Source organism: Aedes aegypti, chromosome 2 (genome assembly GCF_002204515.2).
Source record: "Aedes aegypti strain LVP_AGWG chromosome 2, AaegL5.0 Primary Assembly, whole genome shotgun sequence".
In the NCBI taxonomy this organism is placed as follows: Eukaryota; Metazoa; Arthropoda; class Insecta; order Diptera; family Culicidae; genus Aedes; species Aedes aegypti.
The window spans coordinates 473285743-473309546 of record NC_035108.1 but is presented as its reverse complement, the minus strand read 5'-3'; the positions used below and the strand labels follow the sequence as shown (position 1 = coordinate 473309546).

Genomic DNA, 23804 nt, shown 5'->3' with positions numbered 1-23804 from the left:
GCGTTTACCATTCAAGAAATCTGAAAGTAATGCACTGCACAGCAAAAAAAGTTGTTGAATATTACATCGAAACCGCTGCAACCAAGTCGTTCCCTCGATCGTGTTATATAACATAGCCCGACGTACTCGCGGGTTATTGGTGTAATGAATGCGACCGATGTAATTTTTCCGATGTAATTGTTTCAACGTATGCTATACTATGTAATCGATGCGATGTAATATGAGAGCTATGTAATCTAAGCGATTTAAGAGAAAAAAGGAATCACAAATTCTGCTCAATGGTTGATTAAATTGCTTTTTTTTATTGTAATTCAATCTTAAATCATGTTTATGATTTAAAACCGACTCTTACTCATGCATATTGAGTATTATAATTTTGGAATTGATAAAAGCAATTTAATCAACCATTGATGAGAATTTGATGGGAAATTGATTAAATTTGTTAAAAAAAATACGGAGTCATTTTAGTCATCAATTATTTTTTATTTCAGCATTTTTTACACATTGATTGCATTAAATAATTTTTCAAATAATAGCATAACCACTCAGACGCTTCAAATGATGAATCCGAGGAACCGCAGTGGACCCTGCCAGTTTCAGAGAATATACAAGCCTTAAGACACTCAGTTAGATGTGTTTTGATTGCCTCAGCGAACAGTAGGATGATTCACAGAGCTCGTATGTTTTGCGTATCGGTCTAAGAAAAAAGAAAAGAAAATATTGAGTTATTTCACACATATCTATGATTATAGTATTCCACATTAAAGATCATGTCTATAGTAACTATTAGAGAATGTTCATGTTACTTATCAAAAATGTAAATTTTAAGGATCATAATTTTTTTCTTTGTTTATGGCGAATTAATAGATGCAAAGATTTCAACAAATTCACTTCAGGAAATCCCCTTGTCATAAGTTTACCTAGAATTTTAGAAATTTTAAAGACAGTTTCCTCAGAAATTATTGCAGGTATTTCTCAAAAAAAACATCTCTTCTGGTCATACTGTTGAAATTCCAACGAAGGTTCGCTAGAGAAGCGCTTCAAAAATTCTACTACAGATTCCTCTTCAAGTACAAAATATTCTTTCTTTTTCTTGGCATTACATCTTCACTGAGACAGAGCCTGCTTCTCAGCTTAGTGTTAACCTAGTGTTAGCTTAACAAATGATAAAGTAAATAGAAATCGTAAATATAACTGTTAGTTTTCCAATTTATTGTTCAAAACTACTAACTTTTTATTTACCCTTTTCAAAAACTTTTTCTGTATTTTTTTCTTCAATTTTACATAAAAACTAATTTCGACATACAGCTTACATTTTGTGGGAGTCAAGCAAAAAAATATACACGACCTTATCCATTTCAATTTAAGGTCTTTAGCATTTGAAGAATCTCAACTATACGATTTTCATTACCCACTTGCCAACGGTACCTTACCATGATCAAGCGTGTGCTAGAATAAGGGCGTAAGTCGCATGATCGATTTCTCTTCATCGATCCTCTCTTCTGTGAATAAAGGTGACAAGATGCGGGTTTGTAGGCATTTTTTCACTTTAGACCGCTTGACAGCGATGCAATCTTGCGTCCCGAGGTGGAAAAAGGTTGACAAACCCTCGTCTTGTCACCTTTATTAACAGAAGAGAGGATCGATGAAGAGAAATCGATCATGCGACTTACACCCTTATTCTAGCCCACGCTTGATATATGAACCAGGTATCTGTCCAACCTCCATACAGAGGGGGGGATTTTTTTTTATTATCGTACAAATTGGGCCGAAGGGTCTCAGATTTTCATGAAACTTTTTCCACAGGCAGGGCTCATGGATATATGAATAAAAAAAAATTGAGAAAAATTCAGGGTCGCCTATTTTTCCGGAAAACTCGGGAAATTTTTTGTTTTCCCTTGACACTACTTACTTTGAAAAATCATAACTCAAGAACGAAGCATCGTAGAAACAAAGTTTTTATATGAAAAATTAAGCAAATTTTCTCAAAAATCCAAAAAAAATATGAACTGGAAAAAGTTTTCCACAAAATTTTCCACCATTGGGAAAATTCGTAAAGAAAAGCCGGAAAAACTATGCCCGAACTCGTGGAAAATTTTCAAAAAAATATATTCGAGAAGGTAATTTTATAAGCTTTAATCATTGAAATTTTTGGAATGCACTTTTTTTTCGTTTTTGAGTTATGGCCAATTTTGTGAAAAATGTCCAGATGTGCCATATAAGACTTTTCTTTGAAAAATCATAACTCAAGAACGAAACATTGTAGAAACAAAGTTTTTATATGAAAATTTAAGCAAATTTTCTCAGAAATCCAAAAAAAAATAGGAACTGGAAAAAGTTTTCCACAAAATTTTCCACCGTTAGGGAAATTCATAAAGAAAAGCTGGAAAATCTATGCCCGAACTCGCGGAAAATTTTTATTAATTTATTTTTTGAACTTTGTCCATTTCAACAGCTTCGGGAAAACTTTTTTCACTTTCCAAAAATTAATAACGAGGAATATACAGCTGATAGACAACACTTGCACTTTCTCACTGCTCTTTGTTAGTTTTTGGTAAACTTATGATTCTCAACCCATTTCAACGCTTTAAACTTGAATTGGTAAATACCTATTTGTCATACAGTCCACCCATTAATTTAACTGTCAATTTTGTAGTTACCTAACAGGAAAAAAATGCCTACATTCTCATTGAAGAAAACTTTGTTTCTATGTAGTTTCGTTCTTAAGAAATTTTGTTTATGAACTTATAAATTTGTAAATATATTGTTCAAACAGCTCATCCTAGCAATATTTGATCATGTTTTAGGAACGAAAAATGAGCGTATTGAAAAATTTTGTAGGATTGGATCTTATTGATCGCTCTTTTCAAATATACTTTGTTTGAAAGCTGAAATAGCTAATCGGGTTTTCATTATTTGTTTTCATTAACAGTGAAAAATGTCCTGGGAAACTGATTCCATTTCAAAAATTTCATATTTTTGAGATAATTTGAATCCGGTTCGACAAGTCATGATGAGTCTTGAGTCATGATTTTTAAACGAAAAGGCATGTATGGCAAATCTTTGCATTTTTTTACAAAATTGACCATAGATCAAAGAAAAGTACATCCTAAAAGTAACCAGAATTGAAGTTTATAAAGTTTCTTTCTTAAAAATATTTTATTAATAAATTTCCGCGAGTTCGGGCATAGATTTTCCAGCTTTTCTTTATGAATTTCCCCAACGGTGGAAAATTTGTTGGAAAACTTTTTCCAGTTCATATTTTTTTTTGGATTTCTGAGAAAATTTGCTTAAATTTTCATATAAAAACTTTGTTTCTACAATGTTTTGTTCTTGAGTTATGATTTTTCAAAGAAAAGTCTTATATGGCACATCTGGACATTTTTCACAAAATTGGCCATAACTCAAAAACGAAAAAAAAGTGCATTCCAAAAATTTCAGTGATTAAAGCTTATAAAATTACCTTCTCGAAAATATTTTTTTGAAAATTTTCCACGAGTTCGGGCATAGTTTTTCCGGCTTTTCTTTACAAATTTTCCCAACGGTGGAAAATTTTGTGAAAAACTTTTTCCAGTTCATTTTTTTTGGATTTTTGAGAAAATTTGCTTAAATTTTCATATAAAAACTTTGTTTCTACGATGCTTCGTTCTTGAGTTATGATTTTTCAAAGTTAGTAGTGTCAAGGGAAAACAAAAAATTTCCACCTGAGTTTTCCGGAAAAATAGGCGACCCTGAATTTTTCTCAATTTTTTTTTATTCATATATCTATGAGCCCTGCCTGTGGAAAAAGTTTCATGAAAATCTGAGACCCTTCGGCCCAAACCCGTACGGTAATAAAAAAAAATCCCCAGGGATCAAAATATTCAAGATTGGAGGAGTTGTTCCATCGAGTTAGGGGAAAGATCGAGTTACAGAACATCGAGTAAGTGAATATTGATTGTTAATAATTAAAATAATTTCAAACACTGTTTCGTCTTTTTAGAAAAAACAAGAGTATTTGTAGACTTTTTTTATGAGCAGTTTTCGACATTTAAATTACCAAACAAAAGAATTAAAAAGTAAGTGTTATAGAATTCCACCAGATTCTTTTTTCTAGTTAAAAATCACAAGAAGCAAGTACAAATTTTCATTTATAAATATGCTTTTTCATTAAGCTATTGCAAAATATGTTAGCACTACTCTTCTTGGAGTATATTGTTTAAAAGAAATTCATCGGATAATTCCTGCACAACTTCTCATATGAACTAGCTTTTGAATATAACCAAGATTAGTCAAGAATCCTACAAAGTTCTTTGAGAATACAAAAACTATAATAGAAATTATAGATAGTACAAATATAAACCTTTCAAAATATTTTTTATAGCTTCATTTTTGGTAATTTGTAAATAGGTACCTCCGTTGGTTTGACCGTGAACACTTTTCAATTTGACCCCCGTTCATTTGCACATCGTTCAAATTGAAAATGGTCCAAACGTCATTTAGCTCATGGAACGGGGTATAGTGAAAAGGAAAATTGTGTAATGGAACGCAGAATCAAAACAAAACAGGTGAAAAGGTAACCAGAAGAACAATTTTCTGTTTATCTTAGGGTGACTAGAAGTTCAAATTAAAAATGAATTCCGATTGTTTGCATGAAATACCGTTCAAATTAGCGGGAATTCATAAATTTTCTCAAAAATTAGATTTATTCAACAGTCTAATCAACCTTATGAGAGGAGGGGCTGAAAATCCGAAAAATGTGACCGCGGTGATTATGGTCACCTCCTAATCTGTCGCGGATATTACAAAATACAGATACTGAAATGTTGACCCAGAAATCAGTGAAGTTAGAACTCTCCTCTTCCATTTTTTCTTGTTATCACTTGTAATTACTTTTTAATTATGCCAGGAGCTTTTTAAATATACTTAAGTTATTTGAGATTTTGCACCGATTTCTCCTAGATTTTTGTTGAGTGTACATTGAATAATTCAACCAGGTTTTTTAAGAGAGATACCATCAAAAATTACTCTATAAATTCTTCCATAGATTCCTCGAGAAACTTCTCAAGAAATTTTACGGTTCTTTAGGTGTTTAAAAAAAAAAAAATCAATATTTAAAATAAGCTTTTATTTTCTTTGGAGTTTTTTAACATTTTTATCAAGGATTTATTCAAGAATTCAACCGGGACCTCTAAGGACACCCACATAAAAAACTCTCATGTTTTTTCAAGGATTTTGTCAGGAATTCAGGCATTCTGTCAAAAAATCTATGTTGTTGTTTTTCCGCGAATTTTCGTAGGATTTCTTTAAGGGTGGTACTGACGGCTCTTAACTGCTACCCCGACGTGTAGCTGGTTCTAAAATGTAAACAACCATACAAAATTGGCGACCACGCAAACGCCATAGGTAAGGTAAATGGGATAGACGTGACACAATAATGCTAAAAATGCTGCAAAATGCAATGAATCGGTAGGTCAAACAATTCTATTGACTATTTCAAAACCTACGATCAAAATAATTTAATATTAAAATAGTATTTTTAACATGTAAGGAAAAACCAGTATTTAGAAAAAAATATGAAATAAAATAAGAACATCTATTCATGTAGCAGAACAAGTATTAAAGTAGTTGTTGAATGTCGTTGTTGTACTCTTTCATGTCATTTGTGTGGTATTCCTAAAACAAAATTTCACTTGTTATATTATGTCCTAATTGTTATTTGTAGCTACAGAAATTAAAATCCTCCCTGTCGTCCAAATGCCTACAAAAAAAAATCAAGTAAACTACCTGTATAACTAATTGTTGAACCCCAGCAATGATTTATGTCTCCCACGGTCTTTGAAGTCAATTTAGGATGAAGACGAACCAAAGCCAAATCTCAACCTTTCAAGAGCACAATCCCAAAGAACCCAACAACCACTCATGCCGAAACCCTGACGGATTGGTCATCGACGAGTAACAAATCGCCTTTGCGGCTGTCCAGCTCTCCAGATCTGTGCTACCATAGAAATCAATTCATTTTCTCCTTCATACTCCCATCGTCAAAAGCAAACAATTAGTGTAACGCAGAGCCTAACCACACCCACTCTTGCGTTACATGATAATACTAATGAATATTTGCTAAGGAATGGTTTTACAGCATAGCTGAGCCTTTCGGTTAATAAAACCGATGTATAGAAATAAATTGTTTCGAAATTGTCCGCGTGGTCTACCCCCATTAGATAAGAATCAACTATTGCCGTACATACCAAACGCTCGCCATAGCCCTATGACGTAACATTTGTATATGTATAGACTTAACTGATGTGGCTTATTTTTTTAAATTTATTTATTAGTATCATTTCAAACATTACATTCATTTCTAATATCTAGGTGTTCTGTGTTATTAGACAACACTATCATCCTAATTTGGTAAAACAAATTTAAGATTTCATTAACATTTTGTTATCAACATATTACTTATAAGAGAAAAAAATCTTTGAATATACTTAACCTAACTTAACCTAAACATATAACGCATTCATCGTGGCAATATAAGATTTAACGATTTTTGCCTGAAATTATTAATTTTTTTATTTGACATTTGTTCCAATGTTTCAACATTGGATATTCTATGTAACTCATTGGTACTATACCAGGGAGGAAGCTTCAGAATCATTTTCAAAATTTTATTTTGAATTCTCTGCAGAGCTTTCTTCCTGGTATTACAACAGCTAGTCCATATTGGTACAGCATACAACATGGCTGGCCTGAAAATTTGTTTGAATATCAAAAGCTTGTTCTTAAGACAAAGTTTTGATTTTCTATTAATAAGGGGATAGAGACATTTTACATATTTATTACATTTGGCTTGAATGCCCTCAATGAAAGTTAAATTATTATCATGAGAAACAAATTTCCTGAACATCGTTGATCGCTGTTTGTTCAAAGAACTACAATATATTCACAAAACTGCGTAGAATACAGAAAAAAATACATTTTCAACTATAACTTGAAATTTATCGCGATGACCCAAACATTTTATGATCTTAAAATAGACTCATATTTAAGGCCATCAAATTTGCAGAACACTGATAATGAATTTCTGTTGGAAAAACTACAATATTATCACAAAATACTGAACAAATCAGGAAAATACAGGTTTTCTACAGTAATTTCATATTTATCGCAATGACTCATCAGTTTTATAATTTTAAACTCTTCTTTATATGTTCATGAGAAACAAATTTCCTGAACATCGTTGATCGCTGTTTGTTCAAAGAACTACAATATATTCACAAAATCTTGTATAATACAGAAAATTCTGAAATTTCTTCTGCAATTTATTGATTGTCTCTAGACCTTATCAGTTTAAAGACAATGCTTCAATTATAAGATATAAAAATTAACATATTTCAAAATATTTTTTATGTTTTTCAAAGAACTACAACATTTTCACAAAACTGTGAATAATACAGGAGAAATACGATCCTAACAACAGTTTGATTTTTTTTTGCAATGATCCATGGGTTTTGTGATTTTAAAATATTTTCATATTTAGGGTTGTCATGTTTGCACAACATGATCGATGAAATTTTATTGAAAGAACTACAATAGTTTCACAAATTACCGTATAATACAAAAATATTCTGTTTCTACAGAAGTTTGAACATTTTATCATCTGTATAATTTTCTAAATTGTTGTAAATTTTCAAAAAAAATAAGTGTGCTCGAAAATCATGTATAATATAGAAACATTTAAAATTTCTCCTGTAATTTTGAAATTGCCGCATTGGCTTATAATCTCCACAGTTTAAAATTTTTCAGATTCACATATAAATTGACAGAACGTATCAAAACACAACAAACGTTGAATGACAAAACGTCGAAAGGAATAACACATCGAAAAGAAAAAAATATCGAATTATTTATTCTTTCGGAAGAGAATAATTCTTCCAAGATCATTTCGTTCTTTTCCAATTCCCACCTTTCGACGTTTTGTCGGCCAACTGCAAACCCAATGAACAATCTGTAGCTTTTAAGATACTTACGTGTTTAATACATGCTGCATAGCAGCAACCATTGCTGAACAAATTTTTAGTTGAATCATTAATTGAATAAAATTAATTTCCGCTTATAAAAAAGCTGTTATTCCACTTGCAGTTTGTGTTTTGAAAAAGAGCTGAATAAACCTCCGAAATGCAAATATAGTAGCTTTTGTTCTACAACACATAAGGAGTTTAACAATTGACTGATTAAAAGCTTATATAGGTTGTAGCCATCATTTTAGTAGAATATTGAACATTTGATTAACAACAAATCGTACAAAAGTTTCAGTGTCTAATACTTAAAATGTTGACCAGCATGATTAGTAAAACTTATAAACAATGTGAATAACAGTATATGAGTATGCTCTTATTCAAGCAAAACATATTATGTCTTTTTATGTTATTTTCAAATGTTTCAAATGTTTTTCAAATCAAATCCAATACGTGTATGCGATGGATGCATCCATGGATTAACGTAATGGACGTAATGGCGACGTAATGGATCAACGAGGGTAAAGTTCGAATCACATTGGATTAGAAATACCAAAATTTAAATTTTCTTAATGTAGTGATCATCATCTGCGACGTTATTGATATCGGAAAAAGTTACTAATCATAACATTTTTAATGATAATCGAAGTATAAATAATAATTTAACAATAGTTACATGAAAGTGGTTACCCAACTTACAGTCAAGTGTCACAAATAAACATATACATAGTTAATAATGGTGACAGCTGAAAAAATGCCCTACAAAGAGCTGAGAAGATGGTATTTAGATCCAAATTTAAGTCAATGTTCAGCATTTTTCATTGGAATGAAGAATAGTAGAATCAACACTTATTAAACTTCTCCAAAGAATCTCTGCCGACTTGTCAAGATTGTTTTACTAATGAGTTGAACAAGTCATTTTTCCTTCTATTAAAGAGCCAATATTCCACCAAAAAAATATAATTGTGTAAACAGATGTACAGGAGACGAACTAACGTTTTGGTTGCTTCGCACTTCAGCTGTTTCCATGTTTAACCATGAACATGATTAAAAGCTGAATAGGTATTTTATAAAATCCTAATACAACATAGATATATCATCCGAGCAGGTCATCCAAAGAAGTCCAAAATAACGATTACTAAACACATTGTTCAGCAACAAAGAAGCCTTACAAAAGAGGTCACACAATAGCCAAATTTTTGAAAAATGGACAAAATATCTAAAAATTGCGTTGTATTCCTAATGTATTGCAATGTTCAACTTACTAATATTATTATTAATCTTTATTTTAGTGGCTTTTCGCCCTTGGCGAATTCGCCACTAACTTACTAATATATGTTGGATACAATAATAACTGATGTTTTCTCAATACAATATTCAATTATGTTTAGAAAATATTTTGAATCAGTCTTCTGACATAGGATTATTGATTGAGATATATTTTATATTTGTATAATGTTTAATAGATGGAAAAGGTACGACAAATAATTAAAATATTAACCTAGTAGAAATATTATACATTTAATAAATGAATTTTAGTATAGTTAGATGAACAATTCAATTAAAGTTTCAATAAGTTAAAACTTATTATGAAATTCGATTAATCATTTCAGACTGTTTTTACTTTGTGAATAAACTTTATTTTTGACCAGCATTGAAATAAATTTTCTCACTGTGCGCTATAAATAGCCGACTTAGTTCAGCTCACATCAGTACTGAACAGCAGCAGAAGTAATGCGCTTATTCAGTTGTTGATCCGCATAGCACGTGTTGATTAGTTATTGTTGAATAGAAGCTCAAGCATGATCAATAATCAGCTACAAGAGGTTTATATTGGGCACTGGAAGGCTGATATATGAATTCAAGGATGGCGCAGATGGCAAGGTATACCGCTGACGATGGGAAGGTCTCGAGTTTGAATCCAATATCCAGGTTATTATTAAAAGTGATTATTAATTCATGGGAAAAGTATACACTGCATTTGATGTATACAGTGTTAGCTATTTTTAGTCATTTATTTGTTTTCAATCAATTTTGTGGCAGTTGAATAAAAGCTGAGATGAATGCTTATAAAGCGATTTTGAAGTTGTAGAATAAAGTCAATATACAACGACACGCTTTATAACTTCTCCAAATTTGTGTGAACAACGCCTGAACAAAGGCTTCACTTGCAAATAATTAAAATGTTGTTAAACATGATGCTGAATTAAACTGCAATAATGTAGTTTGTTAAACTAGCGTTGTTAAATCATCAATCCTTATTAAGCTAAGTGAAACCTGAATAAACATCATTACAATATATGATTACAGTCACTAAATGATAAGAAGCTTAATAATTTCGCCAGATTTGCTTGAACAATGTGTGCCTAGCAGCTGCAAAGTAATATAATAAAGCAACTATTCAGTATGTAGTTGTGAAAAATTGCTTAATAAATGGTTATAAAATAGGCAAATGTTTCTTGGGAATCACTGATTGCCTCCAGACCATATCATTTTAAGGGTTTAGAGCATACTCATATATAAAAGTAAATATATTTACAGAACATTTTTGGAGATTTCTAAAGAACTGAAACATCTACACAAAACTGTGGAAAATACCAAAAAAGTTAGATCGTAATAACAGCATGCAATTGACCACAATGTTCCATGGATTTTATGATTTGAAAATGTTAAATAAAATGTTATCATTTAGAGTTGGCAAGCTTGTGTGAATTAACCGATGAAGTTTCGTTAGAAAACTTCAATATTATGCTATTTGCTCCAAGAACTACAATATTTTCACAAAATCATGAATAATACAGAACAGTCTCTGACTATGGTTGCGTTTTCATAGTAGTTGTGTTTACGATTTGAAATTTTCTCAACGTAATATATATAAAAAATTGAGCAGTTATAAATTCTGTTTCAAAGCACGACAAGCAGTTTACAAAATTGGTAATATAACAATTTCTATTTATTGATAATATTTGCACAAATCATATCTAATTATTATTATTTATTATAATAGAAATATTTCAGATTTCCGTTGCAGTATAATAATTGTGACAAAGAGTTATCATTTTCATGATTTTATTATATTTTTTTCATATCATAAACCATAAATTAACTGAGCAAATTTTATAGTTTCTCCAAAGCATTAAACCATTCTCAAAAAAATGTAAATAATACAGAAAAAATACCTTCAACAATCTTACTTCATATTTACCGCAACGACCCATAGATTTTGTGGTTTTAAACTATTCTCATATTTGAGACTTACAACTACAAATTGTAGCTAATCCATTATTGTTGCAATGACATCATTTTTTAATTTACTAATAATAACGCAATTAATGATATTTTACTTACATGGATGACGGTGTTAAAAAAAAAAGTAGATTGCTGCAACCCTAGTTTGTCCGGTTGCGGTTATAGAAATGTGCTTGGAATCTATGGTTTGATTTGTAGTACTACAAACACTGGAGCTAGTCTAAAAAAAATTAGCGTTTGTTTGTACAAAACTTGAAACTTATCTAACAATGAAATTCGAATTTATATTACCAAACATTTTTCATTGTAATTTGTACATTTAACGAATCACAAAATATATAATAAACTGCGTAGCATATGGCAGAAAAAAAATAGTTTGAGCTATAGTTTAAAAAAATTGCTATTACCCATGAATTTTACGATTGATAAATTTTCTCATATCTAGTGTAGTTTGATATTCATTGCGATGACGCATTATGACAAAATTTTAAAAATCACAAAATCCATGTATCATTGCAATAAATTTCAAACGGTTGTTAGGATCGTAATTTCCCTGAATTATTCATAGTTTTGTGAAACTGTTGTAGTTCTTTAAAAAAAAACATCAAAAATGTTCTGTAAATATATTTATTTTTATAACATAAAATACTTCAAATCTTTTAATTGATCTAGAGGCAATCAATACATTGCAGAAGAAATTCAAGAATTTTTTGTATTATACAAGATTTTGTGAATATATTGTAGTTCTTTGAACAACCAGCTATCAACGATCTTCTTCTTTTCTGGCGTTACGTCCCCACTGGGACAGAGCCTGCTTCTCAGCTTAGTGTTCTTATGAGCACTTCCACAGTTATTAACTGAGAGCTTACTATGCCAATGACCATTTTTGCATGCGTATATCGTGTGGCAGGTACGAAGATACTCTATGCCCTGGGAAGTCGAGAAAATTTCCAACCCGAAAAGATCCCCGACCGGTGGGATTCGAACCCACGACCCTCAGCTTGGTCTTGCTGAATAGCTGCGCGTTTACCGCTACGGCTATCTGGGCCCCAGCTATCAACGATGTTCAGCAAATTTGTTTATCATGAACATCCGAAGAGTTTAAAATTATAAAACTGATGAGTCATTGCGATAAATATGAATAATTACTGTGAAAAACCTGTATTTCCTGAATTTTTCAGTATTTTGTGAAACTATTGTAGTTTTTCCAACAGAAATTCATTATCAGTGTTCTGAAAATTTGATGGCCTTAAATATGAGTCTATTTTAAGATCATAAAATGTTTGGGTCATCGCGATAAATTTCAAGTTATAGTTGAAAATGTATTTTTTCTGTATTCTACGCAGTTTTGTGAATATATTGCAGTTATTTGAATGGCTAACAATCAAAAATTCAATGCCAATTGTTTGGTTACGCTAATACAATCATCATACAATCAAAAAATCTAGAGGTTATCGCGATAAATTTCAAGTTGTGTACAGGCATTGGCAAAATTTCGTTTTTTTTAGGAACTTGCTCCGGTGTTTTAAGGATCCTATAACACTTCCCCGAATACCATTACCCCGAAAACCATCACCCCGAAAGTCAATACCCCGAATGGTCAAGTACCCCGAAAACCAATACCCCGAAATCCATTACCCCGAATAGTCCGTTACCCCGAATACCATTTCCCCGAATGGACCATAACCCCGAATTTTCTTGCACCGAAAAATTCAAAATGAAGATTCGACAAATCAACACCATACATTTTTTTAATAATTAGTTGAGGTTAAGCACGTCTTCTCTTGTTCGTTGGAGGTCATTGTCTATCAAATTGTTGCTAATGTATATGACAAAAAGAATCTAAAGATTCGGAAGTAGAAAACTCCTCCTCTATATGACGAAGTGTTCCCTACTTCAAAATATACTTTACTCAATGATATTAGATAACGGTACTAGCCTGGAAGCCGCTAATGAAATACAATTTACTACTTGATTTTTATTTGAATTAGTGTTCTTGTTATCAAAGATTTATTAATTTAATTTTGTGAGGATGGCTGTGTTCACAGATTCATTGCTACATTTTTCGAACTACTGATAATGCTGGTACTGAATTTGTTTTCACATGTTAATGTCAGAGACCTCTACCGCCCTCTTTCAACAGCGTTATATCAATTGATGATCAACTTATTCTGGAATGGCATATTATACTGACAACTATTTATAAATGCATCGCTAAAGAACAGCCGATGATAAAAGAAGAAAAAATCATTGATGAAAACGTAAAAAATTATGATGCCGATAGTCACTATACAAGCGCAACTTTTGAAAGAATAGTCGATAATTAAAAGAAGGACAATTCTCTTGTTGGAAGTTGTAATACCATTTCCCCGAATGGAACATAGCCCCGAATTTTCTTGGCACGAAAAATTGAAGATCCGACAAATGAATTCCATATACCTATTTCATAGAATTTTGATTTTCATTTGAATTCATGTTCTTCATGTTATCAAAGATTTATTATTCTTTTAATCAACAGCTATTCTTCATGAGCCAAGTGAGAACCCAAATTTTACTCACAGGCGTGTACTTGATTTTGTGAGAATGATTGTGTTCATAGCAATCAGTGCCGTAGCGTGCGGTTGGCCATGTTGGCACCCGCCAAGGGCGCCAGCCGTCAGGGGGCGCCAAAATGAGCACATGGCAAAATTTTGGGACAAACATATCCAACGGAAAACAAATGGAAAACATATCAGTGAACAATTTAAGAAAATCTAGGTTCATTTCAAAAGCAGCGTTACCAAACTTCCAGATTTTTAAGTCTACATTTTACAAAAATCTGGAAGATCTAGATAAAAATTTATAGTGACATTCTAAGGTTTTCCATATAATACATAGGAAACCCAGTCTTTTCTAGATGAAATTTCTAAAAGCATCAAAATTTTTGAAAAAAAAAACAACCTGACATCCCTGTTTACATATTACAGAATTCATAAGTTGAAGAGTCTTTTTAGAAGTACTTGAAATTATAAATATAAATAAATTTATATATATTCACATATTTTCGGTAGTTGTTTATATATTATTTTTTTAAATTTACTTCCAAATTCCAAAATTTAAGCAGTTAGGCTTCAACGCTCTTCTTTTGTGACCTCTAATAGCCGTGAAAACTGTTTTACAAATAAATCTGATTTGTGATATTCGATATATATTTAAAATGAGAATGAGCTAGTAGTTTTTATCAATTGTATTAATTTGATCACACTAGATACTTCCGCAATTACGCTTTCTATACTGTTTATTGGTAAAACTACATTTCTTCAAACTTTGAGAAGGTCAATAATCACTTAGATAGCTTAGATAGGTTTTCAAACACAGTTTTATTGTATCATCATATCAACAAAATTCTTTAAAATATATTCAAAGAACCTTGAGCATAAATTTCATGCAATCCTAAACGCAAATTCTGGGAAGATTTTTTTTTGTTATAAAATAATGAGCAGAAATCTTACATTATCTTGCGTAAGATTTTTACAAAATTTTGGAAAGTTTGATTACAAGATGCTCAGCAGGATCCCGCAGATTTAAGGAGCGGATTCTCGCACAATCCATGACATAAGAAAACGTGAGTATTTCAGGCTCTTAGTAATGGTAGTATTTACAGGTAAAGTCTTCTTATATTTGGCTAAGAAATAAGTTTTGAGCAAAGATGGTTTAATTTTTTTTTCTATCTTTATTAACAAGATTTTTAGCCCTGGGCTAGTTCATCTCGGGACCAGCGGCTTTACTTCCCTTCCGAAGGAAGTCGTCACTGAAATTTTTAGTGACTATCGCGGGGATGGGATTCGATCCCAGGTCCTCGGCGTGAGAGGCGTGTGTTCTAACCACTACACCAGGTCCGTCCCTAGATGGTTTTATTACGAATAAACTTATAAATAAATAAGTAAATAAATAAAACTTAAAATAATTTACAAATATCCTTCTAGTTCTGCCCAACAAATGTTCACAAATTATTAATGTTTTCTAATAAGTCCTTGGAGATAATTTAAAAATTGACTTGGATGAATTTTAGTGATAAATAAAAAGTAAGAACATAGGGAAATTTTTAGAGCCTCAATTTTTTTTAGATGAATAAATTTGTGCTGAAAATTTTATTGACAGGATCAACTGCCGATTTCTACGGAAAATTGTAGAAATAATCTAAAAAACTACGCAAAAATGAATGATTCAATAATATAAATAAGATTCCTTTAATTAACGTTTTTGGAGCCTCTAACAAATTATATGCTTTTGCTCATTGCATTTCACTAAAACTTCATTTCACGTCTTATGTATCAAGCACTATCTGCGGTTTTTTTATAAACATGCATTCAAATTTTTGAATTTCGTCCAAAAATTATCTTGACAATATCACCAGACGGTTCTTTTATACAAGGTATGTTAGCTTTTTACGAACAGTTTCATAAACTTCAAATTTTAGTAAAGCCGTGAGATTCAGCATTATACTCTTTCAAAACGAAACATCTAGGATTTTTTTTTTATATATTTAACGTAAACTTGTTCTATTTAAAGACAAACAAAGTTTTTTGAGTTTTCACTTTGACTAGGGGGCGCACAAATGGAGGTTTGCCAAGGGCGCCATGAGGCAACGCTACGGCTCTGACAGCAATAAATCATTTTTCGAACTGATGATAATGCTGACATGTTAATATTAGAGACCTTTCCCGCCCTCTTTCAAAAGCGTTATATTATTTGGTAATGCATAATTATATTTTTATATTGCTGGAGGCAATGCGAGTTCAACATATTCTAAAATGTCATTAGACTATGGTTTGAAAAATGTCAGATGAAAATGTTAACTGATATTAAACTGACCACTATTTCAAAAGTACATCGCTAAAGAACAGCCTATGATAAAAGAAGAAAAAATCACTGTTGAAAGCGTCAATAATTATGATGCCAACAATCACTTTGCTAGTGCAACTTCCGAAAGAATAGCCGATAACTAAAAGAAGGACAAATCTCTTAATGGAAATTGTAATACTGACAAGATGTAATACAGACAAGTAATGCAGGGGCTTATTTTCATTTATTTTTTGAAGTCACTGTCAACTTTGAATTTCGCTCAAGACAATTTTGTCAGTCGATTTTTTTTACCGCTTTCGCTCAAACTTCAACTCAAACGGTACAACTCGAAAGAACAGCCTATAACTCAATGAAGAGAAAATCATTGATTACAATTTTTACACTGCCATTATACAACCTCGTTCTTTCGATGATTGAAAGAATAAAAAATCACTAATAGGAATAGTAGTAGTTACTAAGCCGAAAACAACTTGCAGGCTCAAATTCGCGAGCTTCCTTGAAGAATTTCTTGAAGTGCATCACTGATTTTCGGGGAAGTGTCGTATTAGGGGAACTGGTTTTCGGGGTAATTTACCATTCGGGGTAATGGTTTTCGGGGTAATGTGTCATTCGGGGTAACGTTGCATTCGGGGTAATGGCTTACGGGGTACTGGTTTTCGGGGAGATGGTGTTCGGGGTAATGGTATTCGGGGAAGTGTTATAGGACCGTTTTAAGTACTACAAATCAAACAGTTTCAAAAAATATTTCAAAAATCTGTCATGAATCTAGAAGCCCATACATTTCTGTAGGTGCCAAAAATCCATGCGACAATTTTTTGTACCATGACCCCACTTTTGGCACCGACGGCACTGAGTAGGGTTCTGGTAATTACCTCCAGGTTTCCCATGTCACACGGAAATGTTCCCATATCACACGGACATCAAACAAAAGTTTTGCTTTTTGTAAAGCTTTAATATTATTTAGTTCTTTTTTGTTAAAGTGAACTAAATAAAATTCTTGAGAAAGCCTTTTCCGAACAATGCCAGATTGGGTTCTCTTTTTCATAATGATTACTTGGACTGGGGAAAATCCAAGTAAATCATTTATTCTATTTTTGATCTCTTCAGATGATTTATAGTCACTTGAGAGACCTTTCAAGACAACTTTGAACAAACGTTCAGTTTTGTCGTCATAAGTAAACAAATTGTGCTTCTTTTCTTCAAGATGTTTGAGAAGAAGTTCGCGATCTTTAAGAGTTTCCGACAAAACGCGACAGTCTCCTTTCTTTGCGATTTGGAAGGAAACCTTGATTCCCCTAATGGAGTTCAAGATCTCCTGCCTAAATCCCCCAAATTCGGAACAACTGACCACAGGGGGCACTCTTTGCTTCCTCACTTGAATCAAAGAGCCTGGGCTAAAGGCTGCTTCGATTTGGTGTTCGGAAAATTTGTCTAGAGCATCGAACTGATTGCTCATTTCGATACAATTATTCATTTCACCCTTGGAAAAAAGTTCGCATTCTGGGAAAACGTCCTTTCTTCCATTCTTGCCAAGTGTAGTGGACAGTTTTAAAACCCACTTTGTTGGAAGGAAGTAGTGAATTCAGAGATTCACCCTTCCTTTTTTTTGTTGTTGATACCATGTTTAATTAATAAACGAAAGAAGACGTGACCTTCGAGAGGTTTTTACCAAGACGGTGTCCAAGAAGGATTACCACCGCTAGCTTTTTCGCCAACGGGTCCAACGAAAAATCGAAGGCACGGGTCCAAACAAGGATCGTAAAGGGATCAATAGTAGAAAAAAATAGTACTGAAAAGTACTGTTTTAGTAACACTGAAAAGTACCGTTTTTAATTTTAGCACTGAAAAGTACTGTTTTATTGCTTTAGGTAGTTTTTAAGAAAACTTCCAAGGCGACATCCACAAATTACGTAACGCTCGAAGGGGGGGGGGAGGGGGTAGGCTCGAGCGTTACGACTCATACAAAAATTGTAAAATTTCCATACAAGAAGCGTTACGGAGGGGGGGGAGGGGGTCGAAAATTTCCAATTTTAGCGTTACGTAATAAATGGATGCCGCCCAAGAGCAGAGAGAATTCGTGTACGCACAGCACGAAGGTACAATGCGCACTAATGTGGCTAATTTAATAAGTAGTTCTTTCACTCATTAATTTTCTTCAAAACCTTGTCAAATATAGAAAATTGATGGTATCAGTTTTACTACTGCAATTAAGGTGCTTTTTGTTTATTCAGCATGATTATTTAATTCTATTTATTAAGTGAAAAATTAAAATCAAGGTCAGAATTCCCAGAGAGTGAAATGCTTTTTAGTACTACAACACCATAGGAGATCACATAACATCACCTAGTCAAAGAACAGCATTTTGTCTTATTATTTAGGTGGTTATTACTGATCGCCCTTTGCTCCTATCCGCAACCCGGTGCACGCGCCCTGTTGGGTCTCGAAAACCTCGTAGAAGATTACAAAAAAAAACCGATTGTAATATAACTGCCATTGTTTTGAAGTTCATGCAACCTCTAATTAACATTACAAAATACAGTTATTAAATAACTAAAATCATCGCTCCCTGGAAAATATAATTCCAAGCCCAAGGAAAATGTAAGCAACCATACAAAATTACATCCAAACAATGGTGAAAGAGTAATCAATTTTAGAGAAAACGTCTCTTTTATTAATTGAGCACAGTTTGCTGAACAAATCGCCAACAGTGCACTGCAGTAGCACGTCGTACATGATCGCTTGCAAAAACTATCTTTCAATCCCATTGATTAGCTGAAATTTTACGAATGAATATTTATGCTTTTCCGCGTTAAGCCTTTAAACTGGTTCTGGACTTGGTGGTCGGCTTTTCAATTTTACTCCCAGTTGACAGCCGCCCTCCACCCTTGGATTTCTTCCGTTAAGAATCTCATGCATGTAATCAGTAATATTTCTTGGGATTTCTCCAGAAATTCTTTCAGAACCTCATCATTATTTTATCCGAGGATTCTGATAGGAAATCATCCAGTGATTCAACAGAGGATTCTTTCGATTTTTGCTTCAGGAACTCCTCCGAGGATTTCACAAGAATTCTCCTAAATATCTCCTAGTTTATTCCATTAGGAATTCCACCAGAGTAGAATAATGATTACGTCAGCAATTCGACAGAGATTCCCACCAGTATTTTCCCGAGATTTTACCAAGATTTTCTGCAGGGATTCCACCAGAATGTTATAATAAATTCCTGATAACAGAATTCATACAGGGTTCCCTCCCTATTTACGCCAATGACCAGGACCATTACTCAGACGGAATAGGCTATGGTGCCCACATGAACACTGTTTTTCTATTCCTAATATGGGTATTTTTCAGAAACTACCACGACACTAGTTTCTGAAAAATACCCATATTCTCTTGCTTCTGAGAAAAGGAAGCATTGTGAAAATCAGCAGCTCCATCTGAATTTGTTTGAAATAGTTGTGTAGTAGTGTCATTACTAATACTGTCTAGTCGAAATGGTTTTGAATAATTTGTCATTTAAGTGCTATTTTGATTACTCCTGTCTTTTCGTGAGATTAGAATCTTAAATGTCAATTGTCGTCAAGTCTTAACAAAATTGTCTGTTAAGTAGTAGTTGTTAAAAGTATTTATTGGTCATTACGTTCATATATCCTTAAAGAAAAAGTCACTTTCCTAGGATGTTCAACAATTTCTCGGAACTAGCAAGTGTACCCTAATGATCGATCTCAGCGTCTTACTTTCAATAGTCATTATTATAGACAATATTTACGAGTAAAGTTACCTTAGGCTTCTATTACAGTCTCCTCCTTCTTATAAGAACACTAAGCTGAGAAGCAGGCTCTGTTCCAATGAGGACGTGATGCCAAAAAGAAGATAGAATACTAAGCTGAGAAAGAGGGTATGATCCACATGGAACGTAACGCTAGTGCGAAGAGGAAATTTGAGGGATAGAAGCATATGAATAATTACCCTTTCACATTCTCCACCGGGCAAAGCTTCGGCTGTCCCAGTATTGTATCTTAAAGCTCATGCCCATCAGAACCGATTCCTGCTCCGGGTGGGAGGCCAGCCTTTTCAGAAAGCGGGACACTCACAAGCGCGGATCGAAACCGATTCTCCGACGCAACCCGCAATCTAATTGGATGTTGTTTCACCTGCATAGAGTTGTCTTGTTGTTCTTGCCAGGCGTATTAAACTGGCGGAGGATCCGGAATGGGCAGGAGCAGAGGAATGATTTTGTCCTTTGAGGGCACATTGAGGTTTGGCCCGTCCGGATTGCTGGCCCGGCTCCCTTTAATCAAGTTGCTTTCGCTGATGTTAACGCCTAGCACCGGTTGAATGGAAGAAAATTTTACAAGTTAGTTTTGGTGAATTTTAATGACCGCTGGGATCTTTCGTCGGATCTTCCCTTTTTGAACCAAAACCGATACTTACCAAATTGAATACAGGCTGTAAAGGCCTGACGTACAAAACTTTCGAACTATCTTTTAAAATGTTCGCAATAAATCACTAAATAATTAAAGATTCGAAAGCGAAGAGCTCCGAAAAACTAAAAAAAAATAATGGCGGCTTCTCCGTCCGTCGACCATCAAACAACAACACGCGGGCAGTGTTGCGAGGTTTATTATCACATTGGGATTGAATGTAAAAAAACATAGATTTTGTGTAATATCGCTAAACCAACTCGGAATGAAGTGGTTGCAGCTGTTAAGGTGTAATATTGTTTGTGTTTCATATGTAAATATTACATAAGATCAATGTACTGCAAAATAATGATGTCGCTTCAATGTAATTCAAGAGCAATGTGATATCACATCGCAGTTGATGTTATTATGTATCTGAAATTTGCGATTACATTGATTTTTTGTTACGTCAGCATTATTACATCGAGTCAAATTACATTATTTTTTGCTGTGTAGCGACGCAATTTTATGCCGACATCTCGAAGGTTTCTTTTTTCTGCACTGCTCGTTAGCCAAGAGCCAACAAAATTTCAGTCATATTTTTCATCATCGTACAGCCAATGAAAAGTAGTGAATACAGACAAAAAAAAGCGCTCTTAAAGTTTGTGAGAACATTTACACCTACACTTTTTCAATTTAGGGTAACCATATTTGATTTTGGAAAGAGTGAATTTTTTGAACTCTGTATAAAACAAGTGTATACTGAGTGTACTGAGAAATTTTAGAAAAGAATGAAAAGTTAGTTTCCGTACAAACTCACCATTAGTTTGTACTGAACATTATCTTTTTTTTTAATTTTGAGGTCGTTTAATTTAATAGGGTAATAACTGTTTATTTTGTTCTCAAACGCTAACAGTTGGCGACAGCGGCAAAAATTACAGAAAACAACCTTTCGAACATTCAGTTTCTCTTACCGGCCGCCGAGCGGCGACACTGATGTTTGTATTCCACTCACTGATCGCGCTACGCTGGATTCTCAAACTTTCAACACAAGCGCATGGAAGAATGGTAGTCGGTGAACTGTCAAAACGTGTGGAAAATAATGAAAAACGTAAATTGCTTGCAATTAGGAAACTGGATCAAAAAAGTAGTGATTAGAAATCAAGTGTAAAGTGAATACATAAATTAGTGTATTTAGTTCATATTCCGAGATGCTTTCTTTGCTTCACGATTTCATTTTTACTACCATTGAAAAAGAGCCATCTATTGCCTTTTCAGTTTTGAATATAGCCCTATTAATAATAAACAGAACAGTACTTTAGTTAAAGTTCTTTAATTGGCGATCAAAAGTAAGGTTAGGTTGCGAAAGTTTTTCAAATTGAAAAGAACATTTACACACAGACAAATAGACGTCATACTCTCATCATTGTCTATCACAAACAAAATATTAGTTTACTTCAACAATGTCACTTTATTGGAACAAACTAAAATCTTGTGTTTTTTTTTTTAAGATGTAATGAAATCTGTGAATAATAAACCCTTATTAACGCGGGTATGAACCAGCCTCTGACTGAATATACCCATAATGAAGAGTCAATCACTAAAACCCTTATATATATTTTTTTTTCTTTCTAGTCTCAAGCAATACCTCCTCGTTCACCTAACTTTCTGATATAAATATTGGAGTCAAAAAGTCACTGACCTCTGGCAAAGTAGATATTCTACAACAATACTTTTTCATCTCCGTAATGTCCGATACTACTTTAAGAACAGCATTCTAATATCACATATAAACTGTCGGAATGATGTTAGAGGATAATAAGTATTGAGAATTAAGATTTTGTTAAAATTATATCTCTTTTCATTTTATCGTTCCAGAGAGCGAGTAATGGCGCTTAAGCCTAGGCTATGATAAGAGCCAGAACACTAGGAGGAAATTCCGGTGTTCCAACCCCTGGACCATCGGATAACTATGGAGTGCAAAGGTTCCGGGTCATTTGGCCGAATGCCATTTGGCCGAACGCCATTTGGCCAAAAGGGTCATTTAGCCGAACGCCATTTGACCGAATGCCGTTTGGCCGAAATTGAAAACAAAAGTGAATTACAGTTAGCATGGATTTATTATGAATTTCAAAGAACTTATTCAGCTTATTCCTAAAAATAGGAAATATCATCATTATATACATAAGCTTTTTAGTGTTAGTTAAAGAAACAGTCAGAGCTGAAAGAAGAACATCCTAAATGTAAGCAGTTGTTTAATGCTATGCTAGTGGTAATAGCCACCAGCAGATGTTTTGGCATCGCGTTTGTAGTTAACTTTTGACAGTAACTGAAACAGTTTAAAACTTATTCGTCCTTCTGCTGGATCGGCTTGCTTCGATCCCTCGAATCGTACTAAGTAATATATGTCATAGTTCTGACATCAACAAGTCTTGGCTTCTTCTTTTCACAAAGGAGAAACAGTGTACTTCTTTAACGTAAGTGTTCACCGAGTCGTTTATTGCTATATTCAAGAAACGGTGCAGTGTTCAGTTCCCAAGTTGTAATTTTAATCTTGGAGGAGAATGATATCTCATCTACACTCTTAAAAATAATGAAAATCACTCCGGACGTAATTCACATTATGACTGAATGGCACAGTATGTAAGAGATGAAATGACGTAAAAATGGGTTCTGAAAGATGTATTGAAAGAAAAATGTAATTTTACATGATGAAGGACATGAAAACGATGCCGCTATGATTGACATTTCCCGAATCAGAAACCATCGTATTTAATATGAGACACAAATTCACGTCATTTTGCCCGCTTCTTTTATGTGCATCCAAAAGACGTAAAATCGCATGATTTTTTCGGAGTGTGTAAGTTAACCCTTGAGCTAAAAAAAATATGTTTTGAAAAGAACTTCAATTAAATTAACTATGAAAAATATTTCCCTCTTGAAAGAACAGCCTATGAACAAAGGAAGGATAAATCTCTTATAAAAATTAAAACAAGTGCAATGCATATAAACATTTATTTCACCAGTACAACGACAAAGAATTGCCGATGATTTGAAGAAGGAAAAATTCCCAATTAAAATATAAGGTCAATCATTGCTGATAGTAATGGAACCAGTATAACTAGAAAGAATAGCCTATGCTTAAAAGAAGGAAAATTTTTTGATGAAATCATTAAAAACACTTGAAACCTTATTACACCATTGGTAATCCAGTGGTGAATCAATCATCACCTCAGAGTCTTAACGTGAAGTGTGGAGTTCACATCTTCGTCCTGAATAAAAGGGGCGATTTTATCATTCTCTTGGAGCT

At 33.2% G+C, this 23804-nt stretch overlaps 1 long non-coding RNA gene across 1 annotated transcript; it reads right to left on the bottom strand.

Moving 5' to 3' along the window:
- Positions 1 to 459: 459 nt before the first annotated feature.
- On the bottom strand, positions 460 to 20441 carry LOC110677252. The gene is made up of 2 exons (XR_002501053.1): positions 20061 to 20441; positions 460 to 697 (listed from the first exon to the last, which is right to left on the bottom strand). It is a non-coding gene; the product is annotated as an uncharacterized LOC110677252 (long non-coding RNA).
- Between the last annotated feature and the right edge of the window lie 3363 nt (positions 20442 to 23804).